At 40.8% G+C, this 10,263-nt stretch overlaps 1 long non-coding RNA gene across 1 annotated transcript; it reads right to left on the bottom strand.

Annotated features, from left to right (window-relative positions):
* Nucleotides 1–1,234: 1,234 nt before the first annotated feature.
* On the bottom strand, nt 1,235–6,299 carry LOC109370210. The gene is made up of 3 exons (XR_002120137.2): nt 5,443–6,299; nt 3,015–3,115; nt 1,235–1,681 (listed from the first exon to the last, which is right to left on the bottom strand). It is a non-coding gene; the product is annotated as an uncharacterized LOC109370210 (long non-coding RNA).
* Nucleotides 6,300–10,263: the final 3,964 nt, after the last annotated feature.

A 10,263-nucleotide genomic window follows, 5' to 3' on the forward strand; every position in this document is an offset into this window, starting at 1 on the left:
CAGAAACTGCTATAAACTAGAAGTAAAAAAAAACTTCACTTTTGTTATCAGGCCATTACTGACTTGGTTCTTCTGGTCAAGGAACAGAAATTGCCAGAACCTGGTTTCTCACATTTTTACAAAGAATCACAGAAGTGCTCAGTTTTCAGCAGGTGCAAGGAGGAGGAGGGTGGGTTAAAGGTATTACAAGTATCATCTGAAGTACAGTGCAAGTTCATCCAACACGAAGCAGCAGCTTTTATTAGCTTTTGCAGAGAAGATGCTTCATAGGAGACAGGAGAAATAAGTGGGAAAATTATGAAGTTTGACAGTGATTAAAAGCATTATCTAACCCCTTCCTTTGGTTCTTAAGAGCCATTAATCACATTGTGTATTTACGTAGTGCTTGGATGTGACCATGAAAGAAATAATGCTCTCTTGAAAAGAACTAGTAAAATTCACAAGCTTAAGGATCATCTCTGAAGGGATCGGTACAGGAGGGATGTGGAGCTGTTGGAGAAGGTCCAGAAGAGGTCACCGAGATGATCAGAGGGCTGGAGCACTTCTCCTATGAAGAAAGGTGGAGTTCAGCCAGAAGAGAAGGCTCCAAGGAGACCTCACTGTAGCCTTCCAGTACTTGAAAGGAGCTTACAAGCAGGAGGAGGACCAATTTTTTACGTGGTCAAGGGGGAATGGCTTTAAGCTAAAAGAAGGAAGATTTAAGTCAGATTTTAAGAAAAAATCTTTTACTCGGGAGTGCTAAACTGGCTGGGTTTCAGCTTCTGCCCAGCCATAGTGGTGGGCAAACGTTTCAACTGCAGGCTGCTTCCTGCTCAGAGGAGAAGAGAGCAGCATGCCTTGGGCCTTTGCGCTGAAGGAGTTTTCTTAAGAGAAATTGGTTGTTCTGCAACAGTAATTACCTTACCTTTGTATTTTTGAAAGTTTCTATGGCAAAAGTTAAGAATGTGAACTGCCACTTAAGCCTTGAATTGCCTCGTTTAGCTAACTTGAATTCTGAAATGATATTTTGCTGCTCTTGTCCTCTTTTCAGTCTTTAATTCAGCTGAGACTGCTCAGACATTATGAATTCACATCAAGATGCTTCACAGACTGTCTCTGGGGAAACAGCCTTTTAAAATGGCAGTCTTTTAACAGCGTGTTTATGACTCCTTTTTTCAGATTGAATTCATAAAATTTGGAGGGAGATACTACTCCCTTTATGGAAAGGATGAAAGCTTTCATTTCTGCTATCCACCCATCTTGGTACTCTGCATAAAATACACTTCCAGACTCTTACAAAGCCGGACAGAGTCTAAAACACTTATGCCTGGAGTAATATCAACATGATTTTTAATAATGGAGATTAATGGGTCTAAACTTAAAATTCTTTAATAGATACCAGTAGAGTTAGACATATGCTTAAAATTAAGTACTTATGTCAGTTCTGCATGGAAGTGCTGATAGGCAAAAGCATATGGAGCAATGAAATATGAAAAGTTGGGTTTGAAAGTGAGAGATAAATCTGCATTTTTGCAGCACAGACATTAGGTGAAGTGTTAAACAGAAACAAGCTCTGATGTTTGAATTGAATTTCAAGATGGGTTTATCTGAATTCAGGCCTTGACATTTCTGGTGGAAATAGGTTCATTGGTTGCAGTGCATTGGTGGCCAGTTTTGAACATCAGCTTAAACAGTCACACTTCTAGAAATGAGGAGAAATGTTTATGTGAGCAAATATAAAAAAATAAAAAAAAGAAACAGGGTAGTGTGAAACAAAGACAAATGGAAAGTGTACCTCCTCAGCAGTATGTGATAACTTCATTCTTTTAAGAGTAAAATAAAATTATAAGAAATAATCTGAAACAGACCAACAACGCCTATCTTCCCATCAGGCCATCCAGTAGTAAGAAACAAATCTGCACTACATGAGACCAAACTCCTCCCCATGCCTTAGGGATCCCACAAGCCCCCCAGATCACAAATTGCTCAGATCCCCTCTATTCTCCTTGCTGGTGCTTGCTGCACTCGTTGCAAGGAGGGCCTCGATATGAGCATGTGGCTCATATCAGAGTTGTAGTAGGAACCCCAGGAGGTCAAGAAATACCTAGATTCCTTCCATCCTTCACATGCTTCTTCAGATAAATAACTAGACTTTTAAATTTATAATTCACCTTTTAGATTTATTTTGGCTTTGTCATATTGCTATTAAAAGACCTCCTGCTCACTACATGCACTGAGTTTTTAAAAAAACTGCAAAAGCCTCAGCTGTTAAATAGCAGTGTGTCAATAAAATGATTGCAATGGAGCAGATGGGCTCTCACCACTGTGTGTGTTGGCCCAAGGCTCCTCATAAATATAGAAGAGAGTTTTCTGTCATTCCATTGAGTGTATTTATATACTCCCAGTCACTATCCTATCAAGGGCAGCATAGTATTAGAATCCTTTCCCAGCATGGTTTTTTGGACCATTGAAAATCTTTGCTGTGGCACACCAAAAAAGTCACATAAAATGTTAAATGGGAAGTAGATGAAATAAATGTAGGTCAGTGAACCATCCAGATATGAAACACAGTGAACTCTTCCATATTCCTCCTTCCAAGAGGCACAGTAGAAACCTGAGCTTTAGAGGGAATACTTCCAAGTATGACACATTGTAAACAGAAGTGGAACATCAAAAGAGAATATTGTAGAGAAGATAAACTGAAAGTTCCTACTCTTTTCTATACGTACGTCTATTAAAGAATCCACAGAAAAAAACACATGCCAACCCATTCCTTCCCAGTTATTTTGTCATTATCTCACAGGATTAGGCTATTCAGCCAAAAGTGGGGCCACCAGTGCCACAAGAGCTTTGTTCCAGGCACAAGCTGCTCTGGCACCCACACTCTTGTCACAGCCCTTTGGGAGGAGTAAAACCTTGAACCTTTCCCCATTACTTATGTCCTTGACAAGTGTTCAAACTCAGCCACATGCAGTGCACAGGAAAACCTCCAATATTTTTTAAGAAGAAAAGTGAATACAGCATTACTGATGTACCTGTAACTTAGTGGTCATCTGTTGACGTTTCAGGATTGATGCAAACTCCACTGACATGGATGGGATTCTTTCTTTGTGATTCAATGAACTCTGGATCAATTCTGGAGAGGGAAATTGAACAGTTCTCAAGAAAATGTACTCTTACTACTGTCACATAACAATGCCTACTACAAAATTCAGGTGAAATCGTTTCAAATGTTCTCTTGTCTCAAGCCTTAATTGTATTTTTTGCAAGGTTCAAAAAAAATTCAAAGACCCTGGGGAAGAAGAAGTTTAAACAAAAGAAAAGATGCCAGTTACTTCTTTGATTCTGTTAGATATAAGGTACAAAGACGTGAATTTATCTGAGGTTGTAGTATTTTAAAGATGTGGCCTGCACATAAGACATTTCATGTGTGCATGTATGCTTCTTCCAAAACCTGCCCAGCAGCAGGGCAGTGACATGGTGCTGGAGCTCAGTGCTGTTACAGGGCTTTTTCTGATCAGCGGTAATATTGGCAGGCCATGCCATCCTGGAAAGTGTTAGTAACGCAATGGCTGGAACAAAATTCCTGTTTGCTTAGAGAGACTCACTTGATTTAGACCATGCCAAATATCAACCTGAGAACAGCACGGCTAGAATTGGAGAATAAAAACCTAATCTGTGAATGAAAGCACTGCCGTTGAAACAACAGGTAAGGGTGATTTTGGATTGGAATTATTAATTCATAGCTTTGGATCAGAGTTACTGTTTTCAATCACAATTGTCATAAAGATTTTCCCAGTTCTTCTCTCACAGCAAAATTACCATCTTCACGGTCAGGACTGAGGGATGACCAACACAGGTGTGGTGGCAAGAGCAGGGCATCCTGTGGGGTCTCACAGTTCAGTTCCCTTAGCCCAGGGTGCCTGGTCCCTGTGCAGCTGAGAGGCAGGAGATGGGGGATGCCTTGATAAGTTAATGTTAGGTTTTTGTCTGTTCTGCTTCTGACAGAAACCTTTCACCCAGCTGCAGAGGTTCACCTTCCTACCACTCCTCCAAAGGTACCTCTGTCCAGTTCATAGCAAAGTCTAGAAAGGCTCTTCTTATTTACTTGCCCACAAAGTAATTTCTCAAGGCTATTACTCCTGTGCTATCTTTGTGTCTGTGTTATGAGTAGGAAAATAAATCCCCTCTTGGGTACAGAAGGATTTTTCAAAAAATCCTGATAACCCTTGTATTTATGAGCATCAAATTCTTTTAGGAACAACAAGACCCAAAAACTGTTTTCAATTTTGATGACTGGCATGCATAAAATCTGCAGTCCCTTATCATCCCAGTACTTTACTCCACTGCACTTCTTCCTAGGGCAAATGTTTATGAAATAAGCTTATCCTTATCTTCTGGAGCAGGCAGGCCAGTTATAAGAATCCAGTCCCTTTGCTTTTGATGACATCTTTCTGTTGGTCTTAACAGCGAAATTGAACTTCTGAAACTTTATGACCCACTCAGTCATGACATCTCTGAGAATACGTTTAATTCTCCCACTGGTTCCCCACCTAGCATGACTTTACTCTCATTCAGACTGACATTATATACACTTTCCTAAGTGGACAATTGGCTGTGTAAACTCTCTTTAACTTCAGGCCACTTATATTCTAATGGTTATACTATAAGGATGTGTTCTGGTTTGAGTTTGCTACAGTCATTAGCAGAATTAGTGCACCTACATCTCCCCTCACCAGAATAACCTACGACTGAGCAAAAAAAAACCTCCAGTCTTGCAAGATGAGATAAAACCAACACAAATCAAGCAAGGAAACAGAATGGTGTTGTATGGGCAGTAGAAAACTAGTATCTGTTTCTCTCTTTCCCTCTTTTTTTTTTTTAACCCCAGAGATAAGTAATGAACAAGTTTCTGAATACTTGCACTGCAATGGAGAAAGTCATACTAGTTTTAGCTTCTGTGATGAAAACATCATTTCATAAAAATGTTTGCCACAGGAACACACACAACATGAATGCAACTGATATGCAGCACGCAACACAAGAGTCACAGTGACTTTGAGCTAGTGCAGTGTTTCCATGTGTCCACAGATTTCCAACCATGAGAAGGCAGTCCTCAAAGACTGTCCGATCGTAGCAGCAAGAGCTGCTTGGCTGTCAGCAGCCTCCATGGGAGAGAATTGGGAACAGGAGTTTAGTAGAAGTCAGAGCTGACCTCTCCCAGGGAATTGCTATCAATCTTCACTGCAGCTAAAATACTTTTTTCACTTCCCAGAGGGGAATATATATAATCCCATGTGGCAAAGAACTGTTCATAAACATCTGCCTATTTGTCTATCCATCCAGAAGAGAAAAGGGTATATCCATTGCATATGAAAGCATTAGAATTCCATTTCCTTCACTGAAAAAAAAAAAGCATAAATATTCATTCAAATAGGAAAGAGAATCTAAGTAGACATCTACCTGTTAGAAAGAGAGCAATGTGCACAGAGTAGGGATTGAGTCATGAACACAGGGCTCAGGTAAATACCAGCCATCCTCTTTTTCACCTTTGTTTTTCCTCTCTTTCCTTCTGAAAAGAGAAAATTATCACATTCTTGCAGATGTCCCAATTTCTAAGATAGCTGCAATCAGCAGTGCAGCATGTTCCCCCCCCAGGAATGGTGAGCAGCCACACCTACTTGCAGGTTCAAGGACAATCAGCCCCTTCACTGTTGACTTACACCAAGTCTACCTGGAAGCTAATAGAACAGCATGATACCCAAACCAAATGTTGTGTGTCTGAATTCTTTCAGGTATAAAACCATCATGCCATCTCCAGCAGGAGGGGGGGTGGGTCTCCTTTGCTTCATTTTAGTCTTTTTCTTTCAAATCAGCTCCTTGCTAACTGTAACATGACCTCTGTTTTGTGTCTGTACAGAGGGCATGCTGTCATCCAGCACAAGTCTCAACTGTCAAAAAGGAAAAAACCTACTGAACTGAGGGGTCCAGCATGGAACAAGACGACAGGTGAGGTACAGCAACACAAATGGGCAGCAGTAAGGTGAATTGTACAAATCTGCCACCTGCTAGCAGAGAGCTTGAGCTCAGCTAGTGCAAAAACCTGGTGTCTCTGAGCTGCCCTGCTGAAAGGTCTCCTGATGCCTCCGGACTCCTGCTTCCCTGTAGCCATTCCAATCTCATCCTGTCACAATGAAATCATTCCTGCTGCAGTAAAGGGATTCATTAGGTCTACCACTACTTCACTACCCGCAATCCTAACTGAAAATCAGACAGCTTTTCCTGTTTCACACGTCTGTGTTCTCTAGCTCAGAGATGTGACTGACCAAACAATTGGCACCTTAGAAGAATCATGCCCTAATCTGGATCAGGACTCAGGAAACAAATCCTGTCCATAGCTGCACAGAGCGGGGCATAAGCTAATGCCAGAATGATGTGATGCTTGATGCTTTGACCTTGCTTTCTGTGCGAGACTCTCCAAGCTTCATACCACTGGGAGTGCATCATTTGTGATGAGCAAAAAAATCAGAGCAACTGGTTCTTAAAAGATGTGTCATAGTTTTGCTTTAAAAATAATTTATCTCAAAGCTGAATTCAGTATTTTGGGTCAATTATAATTGAATCTGCTCAGACAGAGAAGTTATATGAGACTAATTAACTACTGTCTCTACTTGAAGTAAATATTAAAGGCAAGAAAGATAAACATGGGCTGAAGTGTGATATGCAAATCACATTGATAATTATCAGGTTAAGACCATGAATTTGTATTCTTTTAATCGTTATGAGGTTTAGATGGTATCTCCAGCAAAGAAAAGTCAGTATGATGGTATATGACTGTCTGTGATTTTGTCCCTACATACAAACAACAAAAATACATTAACCTGCTTGTATCCTGTGTCTCATTATTGTAATAAAAATGATAAGAAAATTCCTTCTTTGTGAAATCCAAGCTGCTTTACTCTTTTCAAGGACCACTTTTGTAAGAAAGGAGAGTAAGGCTTGGGTCATTTATACTGTATATAAGGTAGAGGGAGATTTTTCAGAAGGAGAGCACTTTAAACATCTTTATTCCTACCAAAGTTAATAAAGTGAAGCCAATTCTGAGCACTTCTTCAAACCAATGGATTTGCTATTAGTTTTCCTGCATGAAAATATGATGAAGAACATAATTGGAGAAAAGATAGTTCAAGAAATAACTTCACAATGGCATTACTCTCAAAGAAAAGACAAAATCAAAATATCCTGGGTCTGGTTAAGGCAGCCAAGGACTTAAAATGAGACTAGGTATGAAAGGGCTGGAGAAAAGAAGGGGGATAAAAGTTATGACATTTTCATTTTTTTATATGCAAATTTTTGATGAAAATTACTTAGGAAGAGAAGTAAGAATAACTTTCAAAGATTAGAACTACCTTTATTCTTTTCCTTTTCTCCTTTTCCTTTTCCTTCCTTTTTTTTATTCTTTTTTTTTAAACTTCTTTTCTTCTCTTTTCCTGCAGGGAAGTGTTTATAAGGACGCATGAGATCCTGACAGATGTTTCCACTGACCCTCTTACAGGAGATTGGGCTCAACTGCTCTCCTTTAAGATGCTCTATATGATTTTGGCACTCTGAGACCCAGGGTCCCTTCCAGGGCTGCTGGGCCTGCAGCCACCACACTTACATTGGCCCCTTGTAACTGGGAGCAGTTGGTGGGAGCTCCTAAAAATATACAGAAGGAAAGAAGGAGCTAATGCTGCTAGTTTGTGCTCGGAGAAGATGCATTATTCATATAGTACATAGACAAAATAGAGAGAAGATGCCTGGCAAAGCCCCCAGAATGGCTTAGTTACCCTCGAGTAAAAACTTCTATTTATTGAGTAGACTCCATAAATATAGCAGGACTCCTGAAATGTCCAGATGTTTCTGAGCAGATGAATAATGTTCTCTTTCTGAAAGCTTACTGAATTTTTTATTATCTTATGCACTATTTGCGTGGGCAGGGCTTCTGAGCGAGTCAGAGCAAACAGCAATCACTGCTGCAGGTGTCCAGTGAGAGAGGATAACTCCCAGACTTGGGAGCTCCTAAGGAGGTCCTGAAGTGGAGACCGCCGATACATACACAGAAAATAATCACTGAATCAACGGGCTAAACTTCTCTGAGGGATCTTAACGTAGCCATGCTATAAAGAGAGGATTAGTTAGCATTGATAGCCATGCCTTCAGATACAGCCATGGTGTTGTGCTCTCAGGCACACAGACCTCGCTCTCTTCCATGGGGGAGACAGTGCCGTGAGAAGATTTTGGAGTTAAGGCAGATATTGAGTTAGCTCTCTCTACTGAATTGCAGTTTTTGCAGATTGGAAATAGTTTCTTCTCCATGGTAATTCTTTAGTTATGCCGTTCCACTTAGACCAATTTAAACTGGAAGAAAAAGATTTGCCTGTGACAGCTTTGCCTCAGTAGGACAGCATGACCAGATTTATATGTTTATCTTGTATTTCTGTCCAGAGGGCTTACACTTTCATCTGATTATGCTCTCTCTTGTGAGTTTCTCTCTATGCTTAAAATAGAAAATGCCACTAACCCTAGGACTGCTGATAGGGCTGGAGTACCTCCAAAGAGCAGTCTTCTGAGTTCACTCTCCCTTACACAGAACCTGCATCTTCTCTATTTCTGCTACTGCTACCAACTTAGTGCCGGCCATATGTATTTAAGGGGTTGAGCTGGCTCCCTTGACTGATAATCAGTGTGCGATTATTTTGTGGTTTTCCATGTGGATTTTAGTTTCTCCAGCTCCTGCTTCTATTGCACACTAACGATTTCATTTACTTGCTTTTGTATGCTTTCTTTATTGAACATAAAAGAACCTAGAATGATTTTGAGTATGTTTATATGCTTGTTGTATGTGTATGTTCATGCTTTTCTGAAGCTACACCCACCTGCAAATATATATATGTATATACATTCCTATAACTGTGTGCAACCAAAATGAGCTGATGAAGACCACCACCAAGTAATATAAAATAATACAGTGGTGCAACCTGCAGAGTTGCAGCCTGACTCCAGCCAGGACTGATCAAACTCTGCTTAGTTCTGAAATCTCAGTTGCTGTGTATGACAGTCTCTCTTGCCCTTTCTCTCCCTTTGCTCTTGTGCTGTATCCTTGCATGTATGCCAGCTTGAGCAGCTGGAAGCTTGACTGCAACCTAACCCCATTTTGAATCATGCCCAAGATGCAACAGGCAGATTTGTTAGTGCTCTATTTTAAAGCATAGATGCAAGAGGCATCAGCATCTATCTATTGTGGCCCAACAAATGTAATGGCAAGGCAAGTGGAAGGGATGGCTCCTCCCCGGGTGGAGGGTTGCAAACCCAGCTCACCCCTTCCCTACCTCCCAAGCCATGCGGCAGGCTGTCTGGAAGTAAAGCAGTGTTCATCACATTAATGTTGAGCTGCCATCGATGTGAAGAGGAGGTCAATGGCTCACAGGACAGGAGAGATGGACAGAGTAGACCTTTGAGAAGGCACAGCTTTGCAGCTTAGCAGTCAGCTCACGACCTAGGGAAAAGCCAACATGGAGCTGGGAGCACTTCTTAGACACAGAACATTAAAAAGGTGCTACATAAAACCCAGAAACCATCCTAGGGGCAAAAGGCAGGACCTGAAGTTTCTCTTGCCAGCCCTGTGCAGCTTCATCTTCTCTGATCATCACTGATAGCTCTCCTGTCTCTGTGCAGTAAGGTGCCTTTGCCAGGATATCTGTCATTTTCATCAGTTCCCATCGCTCAGCTCCTCAAAACTTCCTACTAGTGTCATTTAGGCTTTCTCCTTCTCATTGGCTCCTTCTAGCTGCTAACATATACCAGCAATTTTCACAGTCGCCTGCTTTCCATCTGTTACAGTTTCACTGATGTTTTTTTGTCTGACTTCCTCTATGATCTCAGCTTGCATTTGTTGAAGTTATACACTTTTCCATCCTTGCTGTGAGTTTTTGGATTTTTAGACATCAAATAAAAAAATCTCTAAACAGTTCTTAACCACATTTCATCCTATTTCAGTTGCTTCTCACAGATGATTCAATTCATAACAGCTTTCAGTTGGGTGACTTCAGAGGTATAGAGATAATTGATTGGGATTTTTTCCTCATGGTATATAATGAATGTAATCCAGTCACGCTCTCCTGCACCTTAAGTATTTCTTAACTTCCAGGCACGTGGTCAGTCCTTAAGCTGTAGCACTCCCAGCTCTGCCAGCGACACTGAATTACAAAATGTCCTTTATAATTTCAAAAAGTTCTGATGCTG

Source organism: Meleagris gallopavo, chromosome 16 (assembly GCF_000146605.3).
Source record: "Meleagris gallopavo isolate NT-WF06-2002-E0010 breed Aviagen turkey brand Nicholas breeding stock chromosome 16, Turkey_5.1, whole genome shotgun sequence".
Taxonomy (NCBI): domain Eukaryota; kingdom Metazoa; phylum Chordata; class Aves; order Galliformes; family Phasianidae; genus Meleagris; species Meleagris gallopavo.